Source organism: Rissa tridactyla, chromosome 1 (genome assembly GCF_028500815.1).
Source record: "Rissa tridactyla isolate bRisTri1 chromosome 1, bRisTri1.patW.cur.20221130, whole genome shotgun sequence".
Classification (NCBI taxonomy): Eukaryota; Metazoa; Chordata; class Aves; order Charadriiformes; family Laridae; genus Rissa; species Rissa tridactyla.
In genome coordinates, this window is record NC_071466.1 from 210,262,356 (window position 1) to 210,288,032 (window position 25,677).

The following is a 25,677-nucleotide window of genomic DNA, read 5'->3' on the forward strand; positions in this document are numbered from 1 at the left end:
TACTGAAAAGCCACAATAATGTCTCCCCAGAGCCTTCTCTTCTCCAGGTTGAACAACACCAATTCTTTCAGCCTTTCCTCACAGGAGAGGTGTTCCATCCCTCTGATCATTGTTGTGGTCCCCTTCTGGACTGGTTCTGGACAACAGGTCCATATCTTTCCTGTGCTGAGGACCCCAGAGCTGGACAGAGTGCTCCAGGTGGGGTCTCACCAAAGCAGAGTAGAGGGGCAGAATCACCTTGATCTGCTGGTCACGCTTCTTTTGATGCAGCCCAGGATACAGCTGGCCTTCTGGGCTGTGAGCGCACATTGTTGACTCACGTCCAGCTTTTCATCCACCAGTACTGGGGGTTGCCCCAACCCTGGTACAGGGCATTGCACTTGGCCTTGTTGAACCTCATAAAGTTCACACGGGCCCACTTTTTGAGCCTGTCCAGGTTCCTCTGAATGGCATCCTGTCCCTCAGGCATGTCAACCACTCAGCTTGGTGTCATCTTCAAACTTTCTGAGGGTACACTCAATCCTACTATTTATGTCATTGATCAAGACATTAAACAGTACTGTTCCCAGTACAGACCCCTAAGGGACACCACTTGTCACCAATCTCCATCTGAACATTGAGTTGCTGACCATTACTCTCTGGATGCAACCATCCAACCAGTTCCTCACCCACTGAACAGTCCAGCCATCAAATCCATATTTCTCCAATTTATACAGAGAGATGTTGTGGGGGATTGTGTCAAAGGCCTCACAGAAGTCCAGATAGACAACATCCATCTCTCTTCCCTTCTCCACTGATGTAGTCACGCTATCAAAGAAGGCCACTAGGTTGGTCAGGCAGGACTTGCCCTTGCTGAAGCCATACTGGCTGTCTCGAATCACCTCCCTGTCCTCCATGTGCCTTAGCATACCTTCTAGGAGGATATGTTGCATTATCTTCCCAGGCACAGAGGTGAGGCTGACAGGTTCATAGTTCCCAGGGTCCTTCTTTCTACCCTTCTTAAAAATGGGTACAATGGTTCCCTTTTTCCAGTCATCAGGGACTTCAGCTGACTGCCATGACTTTTCAAATATCATGGAGAGTGGCTTCACAACTAGATCAGCCAATTCCCTCAGGACTCTGGGATGCATGTTGTCAGGTCTCATAGATTTCTCTATGTTCAGGTTCCTCATGTGGTCACAAACACGATCTTCTCTTACAGTGGGATGGACTTTGGGTCACTCCCTCCCTTGCAGTCCATCCACTTGAGAGCTGTGGGGAGAGAGGTTGCTGGTGAAGACTGAGGCAAAGAAGTTGTTGAGTAACTCAGCTTTCTCCTTGTCCATTGTTATCAGTTTGCCAGTCTTGCTCATCATGCTTTCTTTGACCTTCCTTTTCTAGCTGACATACCTGTAGAAGCCCTTCTTATTCTTTTCTTCCCTTTCCAAGTTCATTTCCAGCTGTGCTTTGGCCTTCCTGACCCCATCCCTACACAACCAGGCAGCATCCCTATACTCTTCCCAGGATACCCATCCCTGCTTCCACTGCCCGTGTGCTTCCTTGTTGCCCTTTAGTTTGACCAGCAGGTCTCGACTTAACCTTGCTGGTCTGTTGCCTTCCTTTCCTGGTTTCTTACATCTGGGGATCAAGAGCTCTTGTGCTTTGTGGAAAGTGCATGGAAAATCCCTTTGGTCAGTTGAGGTCAGCTGTCCCAGCTGTGTCCCCTAACTTCTTGTGCACCCCCAGGCTACTTGCTGGTGGGGTGGTGTGAGAAACAGAAAAGGCCTTGACTTGTGTAAGAACTGCTCAGCAATAACTAAAACATCTCTGTATTATCAATGCTGTTTTCAGAACAAATCCAAAACATAGTCTCCTACTATGAAGAGAATTAACTCTATCACAGTCAAAACCAGCACAGATGGTACAAAATCCGACCCTCAACTTTCATGATGCAGTAATTTTTTCTTGGAACGTACTGCTTTCATCCTGCTGAAGTGCTCTGTTTTGCGTCTGAACTTTAGGCCAGCATAAAAGATTAACAAGCAAAGTTTCAAATAGAAAAATTAAGGTTTAGGGGGACAAAATAGATCTATTATTTTGCAGTCTTAAAGTACTTTGCGATTTTAATTCTTTTTTTCACAATCTATTCAGTTTTGGGTTTATCAAATAATGGTTTTCACAAACATTACAAAAGGATTCCTGATATGTTCTATTCAGCTATATAGAAAAAAACCAAAGAGCTCTAAGGTTACTGATAAATCCTTCATTTGACCCAGAATTGTGCTTATTATTATAACATACAAATATATACAAACTTCTGAAATACTTTATACCGTAAATAGATTTTAAAAATACAATTCTAATGACAGAAGATTGGGAGGGGCAGAAGTTCATAACTTTATGTTTATAAAAAGCTCATAATTTTGGTATACTGAAGCCGTGCTTTCTGGGAGTTCAGATATGGTATCATTGACCTAAGGAACAGCCAAGGACTTTACTCCAGAGATCCTGGCACAATCAACATTCTGTTCTGGCCTTTCAAGCCAAAGTATTTGCACACATGTTTTCCTCAGCCTTCCCTTCTGCTTAGAACATCCTGCCTGTCTCCACAAGCCAATTCCTAAAATCTGACAGAAGTTGAAGTACTAGATGTTGGTCCTAAAAATTAAGAAAGCCACTTCTTGTTACACTTTGGATACTTCTTCAGAGCATGTGATATCCCTGGTTCTTCCTCAGGTCCTTCTATCAAAGGGTAGTTCATAATTTCGCGGAATGCATTGTAGGAGTTTCAGATACTTGAACCAGCCCTGAAGTGTAAGCTCTGAGACGTACCATAGAACAAGACTACAGCGAATCTTTAAGTTGCCTAAGATACAGTACATTTCCCTTTACCATGAGCAACTAGTACCATGTCCTGTAAATAAGGAATAGTCTTTTTCAACAGCCATATAGATGAAACATCCTAACAAATTATCTGAGGGGATTAATAAATTTTATGGAAAGTAAAGTTTACCAGTGAAATCCTATGTCTCTCAAAGATGACACAGGAATTTAAAACTTCATAATTAATATTGTCTTTTGTTGTTTGTTTTTTTTTTTTAATCACTATATTTCTGAACACTACAAATTTGAAGGAGACAATGAGAAAGACAACAGTGGACATTTCTAAGGTCCTAATGTTTGTGTTCGTTATGATCCTTCCAGAGATCCATATAATGTCCAGTGGTTGGTGTCTCTCCCTCTTTCCCTTCTTTCTTTCTTTTCTTTCCCTAAAACAAACAGATAAAGAAAAAACAACAAATAAAAATATCTGAATTAAAAGTCTAAATTTCAGAGACACGGATTCAGAACACAGAAACTGTTTTTATGCAGAGGTGAAATACTAAAGCTAGCAAAACTGCTCTGAAGGCTGAATTGCACATTGACGATCACCTGCCACCCAATTAGTTCTGGTTATTTTTGGCATAAACGAACTGTGGAGATTCAGGCTGCTTTTCTGCAGGTGTGCGGTCTTGCTACCATCTAGTGGCGAAAATAGATCTTTGCACTATTCTTTCCACGTCGGTATTCAGGTGCTACAAGTATCTACACCTGCCCTAAAAACTTTTTGGAGATCCTACATGCACCAGCAAAGACACAACGAGTGAGAAAATTATAGACTAGTGCTAGGAATGGAGACCAAAAAGGGTTTTTTTCTACATGAGTATGAGGGTATGATTTCTTTACAAAACAGACCAACAAAGAGGAAGGCAGGAAAGAATGCTAGGAGACCTGCCTGGATGAACGAGGAGCTCCTGGACACACTGTCACGCAAAAAGAAACTTTATAAGGAGTGGAAGAAAGAACAGCTAGAATGGGGGGCATATAAGGAAGTTGTCCAAACAGCAAGAGACCTGGTGAGAAAAGCTAAAGCTCAGTTAGAATTAAATCTAGCCAAGGAGATCAAGGGAAACAGCAAAAATTTCTATAGGTACATTAATGGTAAGAAGAAGACTAGGGAAGGTGTGGGCCCCCTCAGAAAGGAACCGGGGGAGCTGGTGACAAGTGATATGGAGAAGGATGAGGTTGTCAACGACTTCTTTTCCTCAGTCTTCACTGGCAAGGGCTCCAGCCACACTCCCGGAGTCACAGAAGACAATTGCAGGGGTTGGACAGAACTGCCCAGTGTAAGTGAACAGGTTTATGACCATCTGATGAACCTGAAAATAAGCAAGTCCATGGGACCTGATGGGATACACCCACGGGTACTGAAGGAACTGGCGGATGAGGTTGCTAAACTGCTCGCTATTATATTCCAAAAGTCATGGCAGTCTGGTGAAGTCCCCACTGACTGGAACAGGGGAAACATAATCCCCATTTTCACAAAGGGAAAGAAGGAGGAACCAGGGAACTATAGGCCAGTCAGTCTCACCTCCATGCCTGGTAAGATTATGGAGCAGATCCTCCTGGAGGCACTGCTGAGACAGAAGAATAACAAAGAGGTGATTGGGTACAATCAACATGGCTTCACCAAGGGCAAATCGTGCCCGACAAACCTGGTGACCTTCTATGAGAAGGTCACAACATCAATAGACAAGGGAAGAGCAACTGACGTCATTTACCTGGACCTGAGCAAAGCCTTTGACACTCCGTCATGACATCCTGGTCTCCAAGCTGATAAAATATGGGTTTGATGGACTGACAAGTCAGTGGATAAAGAACTGGCTTGATGGCCGCACACAAAGAGTGGTTGTCAATGGGTCAATTCTGGAGCCCCTACTACAAGAAAGATATGGACATGCTGGAACGTGTCCAGAGAAGGGCCATGAGGATGACCAGAGGGCTGGAGCACCTCATCTATGAGGACAGGCTGAGAGAATTGGGGTTGTTCAGTCTGGAGAAAAGAAAGCTCTGAGGAGACCTTATAGTGGCCTACCAGTATCTTGAGGGGGCCTACAAGAAAGATGGTGAGGGACTTTTGAGGATGTCGGGTAATGGCAGGACTAGAGGGAATGGATTAAAACTAGAGATGGGACAATTCAGACTGGACGTTAGGAAGAAGTTCTTCACCATGAGGGTGGTGAGACACTGGCACAGGTTGCCCAGAGAGGTGGTGGAAGTCCCATCCCTGGAGGTGTTCAAGGCCAGGCTGGACGGGGCTCTGAGCAACCTGATCTAGTGGGAGGTGTCCCTGCCCATGGCAGGGCGGTTGGAACTAGATGATCTTTAAGGTCCCTTCCAACCCTAACAATTCTATGATTCTATGATAATTGTATTGCAGGATTTTAGACCTCTACTGATTTCCAAAGAGAAGTCTGGGAAGCATTTTATGTTGACTCTTTCTAACATTCAAGCGCCAGCATAGCAGATCCCATTCTTGGTCTTCAAAGACAGACATAGTGACTTACTCTGATATGGATAATGAGAACTGATACCTAAAGGCAAAAATTATGTTATACTGGACATCAGACCTGAAGATAGATTATTTTCTAGAGATTTTTGCTGCATCCTAAATTTAACAGCTTGACATAATCAATGGAATAAAAATACAAGGATCTGCCCAGGACACAATGATATTGTACTGGACAGCAACAAAACATAACAAATAAACTGTTTAATCACTGTTCATAACCCTCTTCAACCTTGTTACTGCTACATGGTCATACTCACTGTCCCTTCCATGGACAAACAGATCTATTTCATATTCCATGATTTTGAGAAACTTTTCTTGTGGATTTTTACTAACAGCTACAATACTGACTCTGCCATCTGATGACAGACATACAAATAAAGAATAGAAGTTGAATTCAGGAACCCTAAATGGCTTGGAGCTTCTGGTAACTCTAGGAAGATATCCCAGCTATTAAATGAATCTTTCCATTTGGTCTTCTAAATTAATCTATGCACATTCAAAACTTAACATAGTGAGGACTTAGCTACTTTGGACATATTATTTTTGAGAAGGATCTGTGATGTGGAAAGCATTCACTCAATTTTTTATGCAAGTCAAAATAATGTCTTTGTAGTATGTCAAGGACATGATCATGATCACAGCTCCACTGCAGCTTTCCATACTGAAGGATTCACAGCTTTTTAAGCAAGTTCTCTAAGCAAGCCAGAGGAAAGTTTGGCAATAGTTAAAGTAATTTCTAGTTTTATCAGCAGGGAAATCAAGGCACATAATATTTTACAGGAAACCTCTGATTCAAGCCAACATAGAGAACAATACTGGTAATTTCCACAACCTTGTCTTCACCACAGGCTCATGCACTACTCTATAGCTAGTTTCAAAAGTGATTTCTTGTGTTATTAAAGACATTTTAGGTTAAATCCTTATTTTTCAATGTGATCTGGATGCCAGAATATTTATTTCAAATTTTTTTCTACTGTCTTTTGGGATCCTTGAAAGCTACAACTGTTAGTGTTCGTCTTCTTATGTGTTCCAGACCATGAAGCCTTTGCATCTTCCCCCAGCTTTAGGGAAAAGTCTAGCCTAAAAGTAATAGGCAAGTTGTACTAAATACTGTAAATAAAAGAAAAGTTATATTAAAAAATACCACAGGAATAGACAGAGGAGAATCAACTGCAAACCAATAAAATACATAGGATGAGGAGTGCTACAGAAAAGCGTGGAATTATAGTATTTTTCTTCCCAAGTTTTAAACATTTGGCCTTATGCGAGTGTTGCTTTCAGCTCACAATAACAGAATAGGCTAGAAATTATGACTAAAATGGAAATGTGAAAGTAAGATCAATCACATCTGTAACTCTTGGCAGGCCAAGATGCACAACCTGCACATGTTCAGTCTCCCTACAGCCTCTTCTGTTGCTGAGCCAGTACCTGAGGCCATGTCCAGTGTATGAAGTCATAAAACAAGAGACATTGTGAAGCTGTACTTGTGCCAGGGAATGTATCACATAGCACAATTCAGAGTATAATTGTTTTGAACTGGAAAGCCCACACCGTAGCTGCAGGCTCAGGGCTCCTCCTGTCTTATAAGCCCAACATGTACAGCACGCTTCTATGGACGGAGGAGAGCTACTATCCAGCTAGACAATGAACAGAAAGATTAACTTCTTCTAGAATTTGATAAAATTGCAGGACTATCTCAAAGCTGGAGAGTTTTAGGCCTATTAATTTTTGAAGCATGCACTGTAGATTAATATATTTTCAAAGAAGTTGTCCTTCAAACTGAAAACATCAAGGCAATTTGGCAGTCCATTGTGTGGAAGCTACTTTGGGGTTAAACAGATTGCCACTGCAGATCCAGCAGCCTCAAAGAGCACTTGATTTTCCTGTGAAAGTCTCCATTTTCCAGTAGCCAAGAGTCAGGCTTCAGTAGAAGGGCACAGACAGCTCGCATCTGAGTTAGGCAGGCTGGAACAGGTCAATAAATGAACAACACTGGATTTGCTGGAGAAGACAGTGTAATAATGACAGAAAGCTGTGCTGGAAGGGATCTCCACACTAATCTATGCCTTTGCCTGCTGACAGGATCAACCTCAACTTTGTCATCTGTTACGGATGCTTGTGATGACTTTCATAGAAGCTTCCATAACAAAGAATTTGTAACCTCTTCAAGAAATTTCTAGTGTTTTACATTGCAAGGCTTTCCTGTAACCTAATCTCAGTCACTATGTCAGTATTAACAGAGAAAGGAGATCCTTCCTTTTTTTCTTTTTTCCTGCACATTTTTTAATGTTTGAACATAAGTAAATCACCCTGTAATTTTCTCTTTGCTGACTAAGCAATATCAATTAAATATGTGACTTCTGTAGGAAAACAAAAAATCCATTCCCTTCTTTGTCTAATCAAGGTCTAAGGGCCTTGCGTGCAGAATTTATCACTCTTAATTCTGGAGAGGAACAGTTGCTGTAGATTGTTACAAATACGAAACTCTGGCTGCCATGTTTCTAGTGAAGCCAGACATACCTGGGTTGTGTTCCTTACCGACAGGAGTCTGCAGAGCTCTACGAAGTTCCTTGTTCCCAAAGCTACCACGATAACCCAAAACATGGTAAATCAATTTAAAGTTAGAAAGATATATGTATGTGTATATATTAATTATAAGAAACTGAGAAATTCTGATATAAACATAAGTGAATATAAGTATATATAATTTTTACCTTTCCATCTCAACAACCCTCTATGATTAGGAGTTTATGCCTCTGCTGGTATAAACTGAGTCACTTAAACTCATCTCTAAATTTGACTGAGTCTGCTTTTATCTCAGTTCTCAATTTCCTACGTTTAATTTGGACTTCCAAGAGAAAGACTATGTTTTCAGTCCGGGTTGTAGGAGTTTAGAGGAGCTATGTCAGCTCTGAAACTGCCTCTGCAGTGAGTTCCAGGTGTGGCTTTCATGTTCAAACACAAAACCCCCTCTTACAACACGCTGCAGACAAATCCGTCCTTCTAGCATGTTGGTCTAGTATCAGTGATTACTGCAACAAGCTGCGCTGCAGAAGTCATGAACTGCTCTACAAGGCTGAATTTGTACAAATCCTCATCTGCGTTCTGAGCACAGCTCTGATGGCAGGACCCCCGTCCACCGTATGAACTGACACGTCAGCTGGCTGCGTTCCCCTAAACCCTGCATCTTGCAGGACTGACTTCTGTGTTAGGTGCTCATGTGTGCAAAGCAGAGGCTTCAAAACAGACTGAATGGCCTTCCTGCGCCTGCCCCATGACGGTAAGCCTCTGTGAAAGTGAGGTCCCTTCTCTGAATCTCAGCAGAAGGTACTGCGTTGCTTATCCTTTGACGCTGCCTTCACGGGCCAGGTTGAGTCTGTAACTCTCTGCTGCTTCACGGATGGTGCTATTGCACAGCTTTTCTTCCTTCAGATTGTTCTGACTGCTCCAGCTCCCTTAATACGATGTCTTTTTTTGAACAAAAACCACTGACAGATGGTATTCTTTTATTAATCCTTCATTGTAGTTCTCTCTTAATTATAGCAGCATATCATGGTTCCAGGCTTGCACAGAATCTTACTAAAGTGGTAAAGTTGTCTGTATCTTTCATTGACAGCTTGTCTCTTGCATTGCCAGAGACTTTTTTTTATACTCTTACCTAAATTATGGGGATGGAGAAGAAAACAAAGCAGGCTTTCTCCCTCTGAATTGTATGATAGAAGTGTCACTGGAGTAATATCTTGATTATAGGCTGAGGAGAAGTTCGAGTTCTTCAGTTCTTACTAATACTTTTCACAGATATAAAATACCCACAGATCTTCAAGGCATCCTTCAAACTTTTTTCAGGTAGGATTCTTGCCATATTTCTGAGGTATTATTCCAAACCTGGGGATTGTAAGATGTGTAGATTTCCCATCTCTAAACACAGTCAAGCGCTAGACCAAAATTCTTGTGTCTTAGTGTTAAAATAGGACTCTCGAGCATCTATTTGTCTTTATTGTATTTAAAAGTAAAACATTTTTAAGGAGCTGAGCAATGATATTTTTCTATTGTCAAGAGTATAAAGCAGTAAAATTAAGGGGAAAGTGTGAAGGATATTTAGGCACAAAACTGAAACTGAAGTTGATGAAGGCTGAGTTGTTATATGTCTTTTATACATCTCTCTGTTCAGATGAAGGAAAACATCAGCTCTGTCCAGAAAAATTGCAGGGATGAACAATCTTTCTCTTAAAATTCAAGAAGTTCCATCCTAATTTACAGTGGGCATATATTTTAGTGTCCTTTAATTTGTAATTACTATGATAATTTTTCTTTCAAAAAGACAACTGATGGAATGAAGCTGGCAAAAGCTGAATTAGAATCTCGCGGTTTCCAGTTAACATTTATTCAGTAAGAACACAATGCTTTTCAGCAAAGATTTTTCCTTTTATAGTATATTCTTCTATAATGCATCTCTGCAATTTAAATTGAGATTATACCAAGAGACAACACAATTTAAGAGATATGTGGGATGGAACTAGACCTTTTGTCTACCTTTGATTAGCAGGTGGGAGAGAGATAAAGAATGATTAGCAGGTGGGAGATAAACGATGAATGAATTTAGATAGAGCCAAAATTTCACATAATATTTTGCTTTTGCAGATTTCCAATAAATAGAATAAAACAGCCTTTCTCTGTTCAAAGATGTTCTATTCATGAAAGATCTCAGACACATTATATAAAGATTGGTAGATTAAAAGAAGCAAGCAATTAAAGAATATCTTATACTGAACTAAAAAGTAATTTGTATTCTGGGATCTGGCTTTTTACTACTTTGTCATCTCTGCCAGCATCATTCTTTGATTTTTCATTCTATGAACTGGCCATTGTCCACCTTTTTTTTGTCCAAAAAACATTAATATACACCAAAGAACAGTACTTTGAAAGCTGGCAGTATCTTTTCGAAGTGAGGCATCTGGGATCCTAACAACTATAATCCATTTGTGGAGATAATCTGTTTAGGTAATTAAGATCAATAAATCTCTGCACAGACAAGCAAAATTTAGTAGGATTAATAGAATAAACAGTTAGGACAATAACTTGGCAAAATTTCAAAGCACATAGTCAAAGAAGCCTAGTGTGGGCTTTGTTTAATGTTATCACTTTAATAGCATCTCAGAGACACACCCCCCCAGAACAAAGAGATTTGTGCAGGAACATGGCAGCGATGTGGAGATGTGCTGCCATGGAGAGGTAAGGCTTCCCTCCATTCCCAGGGTGGATCTCCTAGGGACTGATTGGAGCCCCGTGACATCGCATTCATATGGCCTGTGTGAAAACTGGATGAGGAAAAATCGTTTCTCAGATCTTTCTGGTCCCTGCTTAAGTTTATCCTATTCCAGACAGGAGAAATGTATCAGGAAAAAGAAAATAAATAAATAAACCAGGAGAGAAAACAAAGCACTTTTGGAGATTCAGTTTTTGAGATGTACAGCTACAACTTGAGGCAGAAGAAAAGATCATAAACCAGAAGAAGGTTTAAGCCCCTTTAAACAATTGGAGCTTCTCCAACCTGTATTAGGTGGGGAGCTGTTCCTGCACGATCAGGTATTGCACTGTATCAAACCAGCTTCAGGTACAATACAAGCATCAACGTTTCTCTGCGTTTGCTTTGCTTCAGTCATGTCTATGCAGTTCTGCTTTGCCCAGTGATGACTCACTAAAACTACCTGTGTAGTGCTTGAGGATTTTTTTTTTTTTGGTCCACGTTGAACATATTTTGTTACTTTTTCATCTGAAATCACACATGAGTGATAGCAGAATAAAACCTGAAACATTGTGTTGGAATCTGATTCCTCATTTAGATATTTGTGCTTAAATTTTTGGCATTTTGTATTCAAGAGAAAGATAACATTTTCAGTTATGACTGTTAGAAGAGAGCTGAAGTAATAACAGATCTCAAAGTCGATATTAATGGATTTTTACTGTTTTGATAACATCCTTTTATTATGTTCCGTGGAGGTTACAACCCATGTGAGTATCTTTACAGAATCTACAGCATGACTTCTCTGTCTTAGAAAAGATATTTTGCAAGTACAACAGGATTCTTACAACAAAAGTTATAGACGCAGGAAAAATAAAAACATTTTTTTTTTCCTAGTAATAATCACACATCCCTTTTTTTTCTTTTATTTCTTATTTTCAATGCTGGTCTCACAGTTGCCATGCTAAATAAGTAGAATTTGCAGCTACAGAAGTTGGACAGACTAATTGACTTGTCCAAAGTGAAATAACATTCCAAATGCTGGTATCAATTTTATAAGCCTGGAACAGCTAGACCTCGATTCTAGAGTACAACATTACAGCCACAGTTAAGCTGTGGCTTTTCATGGTGTACGTAGGAGTAACTCAGCTGTATTTCTAGTGATTGAGTTGAATGGAAGATCTGATCTCAAGCCTTTTCCTTGAGTTGGCTTAATGTTTCTTTTCTGTCTTTGTTTTTAACTACATATTGAAAAAGAAAATCTCACATAAAAAAAATAGAAAGATGATGATTTTCTTTCACAAAAAGAAAAAGAAATAGAAAGTATGGAGTCTATCACCAAAATCAAAGGGTTGCTAACAATGAGCAATCAATAAGAAACATTTCACTCACAGAGCCCTTCAATCTACCTGAGCATTTTCCATTTCCGTCATCTGATTGGAAGCTAGACTGCAGACTGAGAAAACAATTCATCCTTCCTTCTTGAAAACTTTGTAAACTTTTTTTTTTCCTAAAGTTTCAAGTTAGAAGTTAGATCACATTGTGTTTGTCTCACCATCAGATTTCCATACCCATTTGAAGTTAGAAGACTTTCACTTTTAGTTCAATGGTACTTACTTTGGAGATACATACTTGATCATAGGTAATTCAACAAGCAAATAAGCCAGTTAATGAATTCAGCAGTCGTTATTTTGGGGAAAAGCCATTATTGTCATAATCTTACAGCTTTTCATGGCTTATAATGATAGAAATTCTTACTTAAGAAAGATCTCAAACCTCAAAGTAGTCACATCTGAATTTAGGACTCTACCTAGATGCCAAAGGTCCCGCGATACTCACTGCAAATCTGGGATTCAATTCAATTGTCTGAACACCATAATTCTGTGTCTCAGGGTTTCATTTTACCTCCAGGGCAGAAAAATCATTGTGCTTTAAGAGTTTCTTGTTACGTGCTCATTTTCTGCTATCTGTTGGTGCCAGTAATAAAGTGGTTCCTTGCTTTTTCTTTTTTTTTTTCCTTTTTTTTTTTCCTTTTTTTTTTTTTAATTTTCAGAAAATGAGAGTCTACTCTAGGTCCTTCATCATATCTACCAGGCCTATAAAGGAGTTTTTGAAATCTAAAAGTATTTCAAATGTTGTTAGGTTTTTGCAACTGAACTGGCCCCCATGCACCACTCCAGAAGATCACAGCTCTCCCACATGTCCAGTGACATCTTTACCAGCCATGTGCTGATGTCTCAAATATAGCTGTTCTTGCAGGCTCCACTGAGCGTATTGGCTAGAATGCCATCAACTATGAGCTCTTAGATATCTAGCTTATATAGACAGCTAAATGTAGGTGTCTTAATCTTGAAATGAATCCCACACAAAGTGACAAATTAGTCACTGGTAAATGACAAGTTTATCATCATATGTCATGTATGATTTCTATGAAAAGTTAGAATAACACTTCATAATTCATTAAGTAAAGTCATTTTTTTGGTAATAGAGTGTCCCTCAACCTAATTTAAAATATGGTGGATGTGGAAATGGAGAAGCAATTGAGAGGACTAACTCATAGTTTTTGTAATTTCCATTTTATATCTCAGTGCCCAAATCCAGAAAGCAGAGGGAATAAAAATAAGCTACTACAGCCATATTTATTAAAGATCATTATGTTGTTATACATACTTTCTAAAGATAAAAGAAAGAAGAAAAAAATGGATGGGAGCTGTGGAGAAAGGAGCGGGAAAAAGAAACAGAAAAGCTACTACTGCTACTTGAGGAGGTGGGAAAGAAAGGAAGAAGAGACGGAAATGAAATGTGGCAGACATTTCTCCAGATCCCTCTGGGAAGAGATGGGCTGTACTAAGCATCTGAACGGTAATAGTAGTTCATGTATCCACAGCTTGTGCATCCACATTATTAACAAGAATAAGCAACAAACATCGAAGTGGATAAAGACTGAGAGACAGGATACAAAGCCACTGAACTGGCAATGTGGAGATGGTGAGGAACACAACATTTGATGGCTTTGGAGAATGATCTTTGTCTCATGCGAATCATGAGCTGAGAATTGCAGTTATGTGATTAAAAACTAATCAGCAAGAGCACAAAGGCCCAGTGAAGATCAGCAGAACAATGCCAGACTGAGGAACCCTGTAACGTAAATGCTGCACCCTGAACCAGATCATCCTGGGACTATCCAAGGTGAATGGTGGGACCATTGTCCCCAGTGGGAAGCCCACCAAGAACCAAGGACAGTGTCTCCCAGAGCACCTTGCAGACTGAAGGGGTTACTTTCTACACAGGTAGAGAACTCATTATGGATACCAGAGGAAGCAGACTTGGGAACTGCATAAAATTTATTCTGAGGTATTCTAAAGGAATTGTGGGAATGTGTGAGACATAGGATGTTTGAGTGAGGATGAAAAGTAGGAAAGGAAGAAGTCAAGGCAGATTAGGAAGGAACAAGCAGGAACAAATTGAGAGGAAAGGGGATAAAACAAGCTGGTCGGATGTAAACATCTTTTGTTGGTACACTTGTCAGACTGAGTCCTGCATTTCATAATCCCAGTCTGCCCTGTCTTCTCATTAAATCCTCTTTCTAATTATCTTCTGTATAAGTGTGCTCTCTCTTCTAAGTGGGTATGTGTGAAAGCTGGTGAACTTCAAACTGAACTAGCCAGTAAGTAGGATTAAAAGTACCAGCTACTGGATAAAAGATACCAGCTACTGGAGTGCAACTGTAAATCCCTGGGGTCTTATGTCTGGGTATCAGCAACTGAGGGGGACCAGGACATTTGGGGACTAGCTACTGTGTAGGCTGGGCATCTAAGGTGCACCATTGGAGTGATTAATATGTTGTGTATACACATATTTTATTTTTTTTTCCCCAACGACTGGAATTCCATCCCAAGAGCCAGAAAGCAAGGAGAGGATGAGGCCATCCACACCGTTCACATTTGTGTGAGTGCCGTATGCATTTATGTGGGTGCTGGCAATGTGCTGCTGTTTGTGCTGATCCATCTGGCCAGCTGTGCATGGGTGTGTATGCGTACATATCTGTTTGTGTGTCCTGTGAATACATACTCAGCCTTGCTACTGACTGAACCTTGGCACACAAAGCCACAACAGCCTGACATCCATCAGGCTACTGCTTTCAACTGCCTCGAAACAGAAATATATGCTTGCCCTTGTGGACCAAGGTGGGACCAGCCTTCAGCTGAGAGAATATGATACTATCAGCTGAGATCAACAGAACTGTGATAATTTACCCACTAAAATATATATTCTTCTATTATAGATTTTCACACTTTAAGGGAAGAAGCTGTCAGTTTATTTTTTGAAAGCAGAGGTGATTAGCTTACCTTTTAATAACAGTTCTATGTGGCTTTCTGAAAAAAAAAAAAAACGTTGCTTATTCAATAAAGTATTTCAATAAACTTGGGCTTGGAATATGCAGAAATAATGTCATGTTATTGCTTGGAAGCCTACAACTCTGTCCTTATTCTTGATATGAATATATCAAAACAATAGTAATTGTCTTAGCTTCATATAAAATATAGTATGTTGCTACTTATAAATAAAAGGGCAGAAGTGGACTCTGATGTGATTCACGTTGATTCTTTAATATAAAGATATTGCATTTTTGGAAGGAAAGATACGCTATGCATATCAATCTTGTGAGAAAGAAGCTGTATTTGCTGGCACTGCTATTGTAGCTCACAGTTTTTCAATATGTCTGAGGAAATGGTGCTCTGCAGGAAACACTGTGAAGCTAAGCAGTTGTGGAAGCCAACAAGAAATGCATGTGTGTAGTGTAAGTATCGGAAAGGAATATTTCCCCTCACGGGTATTATTTATTGCTCTGTTTCAGCTGGCTTTCACAGGTAATATGTCAGGATTCAGACAAGTTGGAAAGTACATGGGTAATTTATGATATCAAATGTATTGTAGCTTGGAAGGTCAGAGCCATAGAAATTGGAAAAAGATAGAAACAGTCTTGAAGAAACTACCATTCACTCTTTTGTGTTAAAAAAAATTTTAAAAAGACCAAAAAAAGGACTTAAAGGCTTTAGGTCACAGCATCAAGTCCATTGATATTTCAAATAACCATATCATATACATCACAAATTGACCTAACTTACCTTAAAAAATGTCAAAGATTCTTTTTCTCTTGCAATACGCAATGGAATTTAGTTCAATAAATTCACTGGATTATAATAAAAAAAAATCTAGTGTTTAGAATTCTTCTAATTTCTGTCAAAAATTTACCCTTGACATGTTTGCTCTTGTGCCAGCATTGCCCAGTAATATACATGGGTATTTTTCCATTTTTTTGGTGGTTGCTCATGCTTCTTCAACTGTTATAATCCATTTCAGATGGATGTGGGGGTTTTTTTGTTTCTTTTTTTGTTTTACTTCAAAAACCAAGAGCTGTTTGGACCCTGGGTCTGCAGGGGTCTGCACAGCCATGAACAGGCAGCAACTAAACAGCTCTTCCCCAGCTCCATGAAAATGAAGTATAATCCAGTTTTTGTCTCAAATATTTTTAAGTGACCTAGTACACAGCCATTCTATTCTCAGCCTCTCCGTCCTTCATTGCATCCATCCTAATAAAAGAGCAAAAGGCAAAACAGTTCTACTAACTTACAGGGTATTAATTACAGTGAGTTGTACCAGCTCAGTGTCCTACAGTGAGGCAAAATTTTAACAGGAAGGGGCTGATTGTTTCTGAAACTCAAATCTGTTGTGATTCTAGTATTATGCTTAATTGAATTTAGTGCAATGAGAACTTTCTTGCTTTTGATCTGTATCCAATATTTCAAGATGTCTGCTGGTAGAGAGTTGGTTTGGATGGGAGTCTGAAGAAAGGCCGTTTCAGGCGTTGATAAGGCTGAATTCCTGATAAAGGCAGGCAACTTTCTTCAAAATGCCTCAGTTACAGTTCAGGCAACGGGAGGAGTTTGTGTAAGTGCAGTTTCCTACATTCATTTAAATTGAATTGATGTTCTGCAAGCCTCGTTTTGTCTCTGCTATGGTAGCTAAATGCATTGTCGGACAAGATTGGAAACTGACAACAGCAGTGACAGATTTATTCCATTTATTAGGTCAGTTGTCACCCTTTGGCAGCTTTCCCATTCTCAAATTATCTTCAGGATACAAAGTAACTAAGGTGGAAGAGAGTAATTTGTCTTCAGTATGGGTTATGGAGATGAAATTTTTCACAATCATTTTGTTTGAGATTAATTTGTTTGCACACTGCATTGATGGTTATATTCTTCTTTCTTTATTAAGACCAAGAACCTGCAGGTATGCAGCTTAAGAAGTCCATTTCCCCTTGACAGCTTCACCTTTCCACAGGGACTGAGGTGCTATCTTCATCTTCAGCCCTTAATGGTGTTGTCTGTTTTCTTCACTTTGGGACTAATAGTTTCCAAAGTGATTTTGGAATCAAGCAGGAAGGCAACTAGCCAGCTGCCAGCTATCAAACTGCAAGCATCCTGTATGTGCGGACAGACGGCGGGTAAAATGGGGCTTCTTGGGTTGTAATATGAACTAGTCCTGCCATATAATCATATCAATAAATTTGTGAAACTCTAGTTCATAACAAGTTGCATTTTTGGCCTTCTGGGAGGCAGTTTTGAAATTCCACTTTGCTGCTGGTAAGACCCAAAATTACAAGGGGTCCGTTACCATGTAACTATACTATACAGTAGTTGCCAGTGTAATCTACACGTTGTGGTACAGATATAACATTAGCCACAGTTCTGCTCCCTCAGACAAAGGGGATTGCCTGTGTTGAACCCCTCGCCAATTCAAAGCTGAAGAGAAGTACGGACAAGTGTTGCCACTGCTGGCTTGCACTCTGAGGAACACATTTTGCATTAACGTCTCTTACAGATAATGATAGGCTGATGTTTGAGGTAAAAACTCTTTTCCACCCCCTTCTGAGAAAAGGGCAGGCAATGCTTAGAAAAGTGAGAAATGGAGAATACTAATATTATGAAATTACCTAACACATCCTGCTTTGCCTGAATGCCATGGCATAGACATTATATTGAGATCCAAACTTTATATCCCTATTTAGAGAATTCAATACCAACTGCAATGAAATTGGGTTGCAGCTGTCATGGCAACTTTAACTCAGAGTTCTGAGTTGTATGTCATTATAACGGCTGTATGGGATTTTCTTCTGTTTGTTATTTTCTCCCTTGGATGCTGTATTTCTATCTTTTACCCTCTTGCATAAAGCCGTACGGGGATATATTACAAACCGATGAATGCTATCGGTATTAATAATGAATCCTTACCTAGAAACCCAGCTTAATTGAAACATCAGTGTGATGAGTCTGTGAGTAAATGCTAGAGATACCACTGGTATTTTAATTCTGGTAGATCTCCCTTGCTTTCCTCCCCCTCAAATACAATTTTTCTATCTCTAGCCACAGTTAACTCCTGCTCAGGGACCCAGCTCTTCCTCACCAGGACGTATTCTGCAGCTCTCCACTAACCAAAGCTGGGCTTTTCTCAGCCTGGACTGACCTGTGGTTGGGCACGACACACTTCATCAGGGAAGAAGGAGGGAGCCCTTGTGCAAAGCACAAAAAAATCTGCCATTTTTTTTTTCTTTTTATTTTTTAATATTTGGTAGCATTTGGCAGTATGTACGTTATGACTGAGCACAGGTCATAGGGTACTGTTTGTTCCAAACAGATAAGCAGATGAGTCTTGTTTAGGATTGTTACAAATGTAGAATCATCATTTAACTTTTGTTCTGTAAGATTTGCTTAGTATGTGCAATTTCACTATTTCTGCCAGAAGAAGTTTTCAGACTAAGCAAGAATGACATGAGATAATACGCAATAAGAAATTCTTAAAAAATATTCAATTATACTTGAATTTCCTCTGTAGTGTTATCCACCTTGCCCGATTATGAAATGTTTTAGATTATAAAATTCAAAGAAAACAAATTTTGTATTTAAATTAAAAAAAGTAGCCAAGGATTATCCATCTGGAGATGGCTACAGAAACAGAGATTAACATCACTCCCTTGGAAAAATCAAAACCATTCAATTCAAATTTAATACAGAATGATTTCCACGCCATAGGGCTTTTCAAATAATCAAGTAGAATTCTACAATAAGAGTATTTAAAATTCTAGATGGATTCCAAATTTTCCCCTCACACCCTTACCTTTTGTGTGCACACAGACACACTCACTCACACACAGAGTTTCTTTTACAAGGCTGTTTTACACAACTGAACAGAAATTCCCTTATGTGCTGCTACGCTACCCTGGTTTTAATTTCATTTTATAAAACCAGTACTTCTCTGTCTTCACTTCTCTCTGAGTCTATTGACTTCTCATGTCTCCCATCCCACTCATCCCTATGCCAGCTTCTCACGCACTGATTTTTTTTAATTATTATTTTTTTCCCCACATAACTGGCAGTGTGCTACGTGGATAAATTAGCAGAAACATTGATTTTAGACTTCCCTTTCATATAATAAAGGGAGTTGCAGCTAAAAGGGTTTTCTCCATAAGATCCCGAAGGCTCAGAAAAATCCATTTTTATCAGGCTGTCAGACATGGTCCAGATCTCCTACCCCCAGACATCAATACCTCAAACGCTGTTTCTAAAGAAAAGAATCCTGTTTGTGCCATGAAATCCTGTTTCTGTTGGGGAATAAGGGCGTAGCTCTGGGTATCTTCTGGGAAACAGTTACCCTCATGTTGTTCTGACAGTTTTACATGCTTGGCAGTATCTTCACAGCCTAAGGAAAACATGCTGCACCAATATGAAGAAAAGTATAATGTATAGCTGGTCATTGGTTATGTGAGTGAACTTTTCCTGCTTTCCTATTTTTTTTCTTCTTATACATTAGGGATAATTTTAAAAGAATGAAATAATGATTTAATCAATAAAGAGCTACATTCCTTGTAGTTTCTCTCTTCAGATGGACATAGCAGAAACATGGACATATGCTAGCGATGTGTAATTCTCTGCACCTCTTCTTTTTTCATTTCCTTGTCTCCTTTCACCCAGGTCAAACGTCACACATGAAGCTGGATGACGAAAGAAGGTACAGATACACCAGTTGTTCACTTTCTCAGCTTTCTTCACCTTGGACCCGGGGGTGACCTAGAAGATATTTGAGAAAAGGTGTTGGCTGACCTGAATACAGAACTCACTCCAAAAAGTTTTGAATTAGACTGTCTCTGAACTTCTCCTGAACGATATTCTTACTAAAAAATGACACCCAATATTTTGGCATTTTGGGCCAATGTCAAAGGTTCAGGAACAGTAACAATAGCTCAGAAGAGAGAATTCAGAGTTGTCTTCTGGCATAGGCAAAATGTGGCAAAATACAATGTTAAAAAAGATGTGCTTCTTTTCTGCTGTAATAATTCTCAGCTCCTCAAGGAGGAGCTTGTGTGCAAGCTACAGACCAGACTTTCAGTGAACATCTGCATTATCTGTGTTTGTACAACATAGAACCTCACATGATTCTTAATAGCTTAAAATCTTCCATTTGGCAAGGCAAAATGAGCATCCAGTTCATATAACTTTTGAGCAACATGTAATAGACTGCTAAACCATGGAAAGTTTCCTATTTTTTAATCCAGTATCCCAAGATTTAGTCAGAAAATCCTAATTCCTGTGGTACTGAAAAAGCAGACCTGAGGTGTGGTTATATATCTGACAGCTACCGACTTTGAAAAAATCTTCTGTTGAAATTAGAATTTTGCAGTGGGGGTATGTCTATTATGTTAACAACTAAGGTAAAAATTTCTGGTTTTAACATGTCAAAAAGATAATTAAAAATATGGAAGACCGCTACTTTATGTTGCTAACATCATGTAAATGATTTATGCAACTATTTTGGTTTTTCTGTGTGTAAGGGTCAATCTCAAGCTTGTAGCGACTGATCAAATGTTTGTTTTTTTCATTCAACCACATTTACAAAATAGCCATTAACTTCTTTCATACAGGCAGATAGCCACATCTTTCACTCAAAATGATTGTTAAAAGTCATTCTTCTAGTCTGACAGAATGAATACTTGAGAAATGTTTACTTGTTCTCCCTGTTTAGCAGTAGGCAGTGTCCAAGAAAGCTGACAAACAAAGCAAAAGCTTTTTATCTGAAAGTTTGAAGAAAAGAATTTTTATTGAATTCAGCACTTTTCCATGGAAATTTCATTGTCCTCTGACCCGGTTCTCAGCAAACTACTGAACAGATTTTCTGAAACTTTCCAGAGAAATTCAGCCTGAGGCAGACACCTGGTGTTTAAATTGCAAGCCGTCCAGTTAAAGTTTAGACAGGTGTCTGAAAATAGAATTTTGAAGTAGAAAACATAAGGTAATTTAATAAACTGTGCTACCAACACTAACTGTAATCTGCAAATAGTTTAATGTCTGGAAGTCGAAAATATATAGCATGGTGCTTTAGATTTCCATGATTAATAAAATCCATGCCTTCAAATGGCAGATCTTAACATTAGTTTTTAACCATCAAACCAAATAGGGATAGACCAAAGAACTGGATCATCACTGTCTGACTATCATTCACTAGCAAATCTTAAGGATTTACTGGCATTTTGCTGAGATGTCAATGGTTCCAGAATGTAGGCAATTTTGAATATCCAGGTGCTGGTTTGCACAGAAAACTCATTACGTTTTTCCCTACTAATACTTTTTTCCATGTAAAGAATTTCTATGGCAGACACTAATCTTCCTTGAAGAATTATGAATGAAAAAAAAAAGAGAGCTGTGAAATGTAAATTTGTTGTCAACACCGCAGAGGTTTGAGAACTTATATATTGGAAAGTACATGGCAAAGAAAAAGTTATACCGTGGGAAGGATGGAGAACACCTTATATCATATGTATTAAAATGTAAACTTGTGCCAGTTCTTCGCTGTTCAAAGAAGGGAACTCAAAATATGAAGATTTCCTTTTTTTTTTTTTTTAACTTGAAAATTATTTGTGTTTTCCAAACTATGAGTAAGAGTAAGATTTATTGTCTAGAACATGTGAGGGAAAGCAGTAACTAAACACTGAGCTGATATGTAGCATGTGCAATTCAAAGTAGGATTTTTAGGGATTTATAACTAAACTTTTTTCAATAGTTCTCTTTAAGTCAAGACAAAGAATCATCCACATAATTAAAACAAAAAAAATAGTTTCACAAAGAGCTGGAGAAGTCACTGAAATCCATGGAAGCTACAGAATACATCACCTTCCGAAAAACAGGACCAGGTTGAGGTAGTCCTGGTAGGTAGTCAAGCTGAGATTCATCATATACCACTTTTGCTGTACCTCAGCCTTAACCTAAAAGCCTTATGCCCCCTGGTTTAAAATGAGGTGTCCTTCAGAACAGTACTGAGCTTTAAAAGGGCCCAATATACATTGCAAAACTTGAATGAAGCTTACAGTAGGAAGGTAAGGCTTTGACGGATTAGAATGAAAGGCAAAAAAAACCCTAAACCCCCAAACCCCCAATTGAATCCCCATGTAAAGCTGATGAATTCAAAGAATTATACCCTAGAAAACGTATCTTCTGTTCTAAAGATAAATGCAATAATTGTCTTTGTTTCCCTTCTCTTTTTCCCTCTCTTTTTTAATTTTGTCTATAGACTAAATGCATTTTTATTTCTACAGTATACTGGAGCTTGTTGTAAGGGCTAGAATCCAAAATCTGTATTCCAGATTGGCGTTTTATGTAAATTTGTACATACTTGGCCTAATTGTTCTGTATGAGTTTGAGTTTGTTGAACTCTTTTGGCACAGATATTGATTTTGGCAAAAACCAGAAAGCCTTCACTGCTTTTCACTGTTGAACATTTTGCAATGAGAACTAATCCAGATGCCAAAACATACCTGAAGTCACTAATGTGCCTTTGGATAACTCACTCAAAGAAGAATTGTTGGCACACAAGAATCTACTTCAAAGCCTGTGGAAATTAATAGAAAGGTTTCTTCTTACTTAATTTGAATCCTGATCCAACATCAACATAAGTCGATGGGCCAACTCAGGCAAGTAAGTATTACAGGATCAGAACTTGTAGGAGTATTTATTGTTTATCATAAACACAGGGCAAATAAATCTATTTTTGATGTGTTGCCAGAAGAATGAAGGGGGTAGAAGGATTATTTTTAAGTCTTTTACCATGACCAAAAATGTAGATGCAACAATGTCTTATACTATAGAACAAAAGAAAATTCAAAAACTTAATTACATTCTGTTCACATAGAACTCAATTCCTATTAAGAAACATTTGTTTCCAATAAACAGATAAACCACTGTTTGTGAAACAGTGGGAGTGACCTGGGTCTGTTTATTCTGGAGAAGATTGAGAGGGGATCTCATCAATGCTTATAAATATCTAAAGGATGGGTGTCAAGAGGATGGGGCCAGACTCTTTTCATTGGTGACCAGTGACAGCACAAGGGGCAACAGGCACAAACTGGAACACAAGAAATTCCGTCTGAACATGAGAAAAAAAATTCTTTACATTGAGGGTACCAGAGCGCTGGAAGAGGCTGCCCAGAGAGGTTGTGGAGTCTCCTTCTCTGAAGATATTCAAAACCCGCCTGAATGTGTTCCTGTCCAGCCTACTCTAGGTGAACCTGCTTTGTCAGGAGGGTTGGACTAGATGATCTCCAAAGGTCCCTTCCAGCCCATACAATTCTGTCATTCTGTGAAATATTTATTACTTATTTGTACTTAAAAAAAAAATCACAGTTGCTAGAAATAGCTGCATTGACTTTGCTTTTATCTGAATTCTTTTGTGCTTACTGTTACCCTATTACTCTAGCTTTGCAGGTCATTTTTATTTAAAGTATGGATTTGTAGTCAGACATCATGGTTATATGTATACTAGTTAGGGCCAGGGAACATCCCTGGTTATAGGTCTAAAATATTAAAATCGTCTCTAACATGGTACTAGTTTGGGACACCTAGCAAAGTTGGGCATGGTTTGGGAGCTAACACAGATCAGGGCTGATTCCCAGTAAGTGGTTTGCAAATATCCAGTGTGATCTGGAGGCTGAGAGTTTAACAGCAGGGGTACAGGCCATCAGATGGCAGCAGGTCATGCTGGTAGAGAATGGCCCCAGGCAGATTCCATTTACTCGAGCAGACACAACTAACCTGCTGTCAGGTGATACCTCATCAGACTTGGTCCTAGGTAAGAAATGCAGGACTTGCACAAGACACCATGGAGGAACCAGTTGTCATGTGAAAGTCTCAAGAGGATTGATGGGAGAGAAGAAAGGGGGGGGAAGACACTTCCTCTTGAGTCCTTTATGCTTTATTTCTATTTATCTGCCAAGCACAGAATCACACCATAATTTGCAGCAGAGCATGTGTTGTGCAAGCAGTTTTTACAAGCACAAAAGCATCCAAATTTGTCAGTAAAGGAGATAATTTCCATTAGAAAATGTGCACTGAGCTCACTTTGCATCTGGAGCCCATCAGGCTTCACAAGAAAGTTATGTGTCATACTTAACCTACCAGATAGTGATTGATCTTCATAGCTGAATTCTCAGGGGACGGTTTTATGAAAGATGACAGCAAGAAAGTCAGTAGTCCAGCTTTTCTTTAGAATGCATTTGAATGGGAAATAATTCCACGAGGCAAGTCTCTGATCTCAGTCAAACTGTTGGAAATCTGGAACACCAGATATCTTGCTGATAAACATCAGCTGCGTTATTCTATTTTTTTAAGGAGTAATGGGATAATGATTTCCCCTAGAAGAGACTACATAATGTCTTGATTCAGACAATAAAGAAACAGAAAAGGATAAAGTTTTTTTGTAGATTATCCCACATTAAGTTTAGCAAATGAATCACCATATTCTGAAGTAAATCTTTGTCATACTGCCTAACAGCAAATCTATATTTTGTTGTGAAAAATGCACAACTTCATCCAGAATGTATTCCTTGGAAAGAAAAGGTGAGGATTAATGACTATAAATTGTGATAACCTAAAGTGGCAGAACATAGAAATCTATAGAATTGGAAACTTCCTCTGGGTTTTCTGCAAGTGATGCAAACTTTGCTCCATGGTAACATTTGGCAAAAGTCAGTGGAACTGTTTCAGCACCTGAAATCGAGCATTTCCTTTATCCACAGGAGTACAGGAGTTCTCATGACAAATCCTGTTTTGTCTCTTTCCTTGTATCACAGCAGAATTGATCCGAAGTCCAAATCTCCTAACTGTGTGTGTGTTTCCAGAAGAGAATCCTAAACTCAGATGCAAGTGCCATATATAAAGTCCTTTTTAGTCACATACCTAGGGATATTCACAGAAGGATGAACCCGTTTTGTTAAAGAGAGGTTGAAAATTCACATGTTGAGCCATCCTCTCATTTTGCTTCTTAAATGTCTGTGAACTGAACAACTTTAAATGATTCAGCATGAAAGACCTGGGTTCACATTTATCTTCACCCTCTTCCTTTTTTCTTTTTTTTAATTTTTTTTTTTTTTTTTTTTTTAGCTATCTTTGGGTGGTTTGAATACACAATATTTAATTTCCCAATTTTTTTGGTGGGAAAAAATTTTTCAAGAGTGAAGCTTAAGAGCTACTAACAGGTTAGGCTGTAGGACAGAAATTGCCAAATTGTGAAAAGTTGTGTTCATGTGTTTGAAGAAAGTAAGTTAATCTCCCTTTTATATAACAAGGTGGAATAATGTTTATATATTAGATTTTTTAACTTGTTTCTCTACTAAGATTGTTAATAATGGATGAGCTTTCAGGTTATGAAATACTAATTCATAAAACAAGGATTTCTAGAGCCTGAAAGCTTCACTTTTGATCTTGTTCTTCAGACATATCTCAGATTTCCTTTTTTCCATATTTAAATCTGATATAATAATGAAAAACTCCATCTGATTTTTGTTTTCATGCCTTCTTACATTTGTTAAAGCATGGGAATCATGCAAGTTTCACAAGTTTTAATTATATATTGAGGATATACTGTTTTCTGAAAATGAAATACATAGCCTTCCAGTGGTACTTAGGACTATGGCAAAGGCATTGTTTCAAGCTGATAAAACCACATTGCTTGCTTCTGT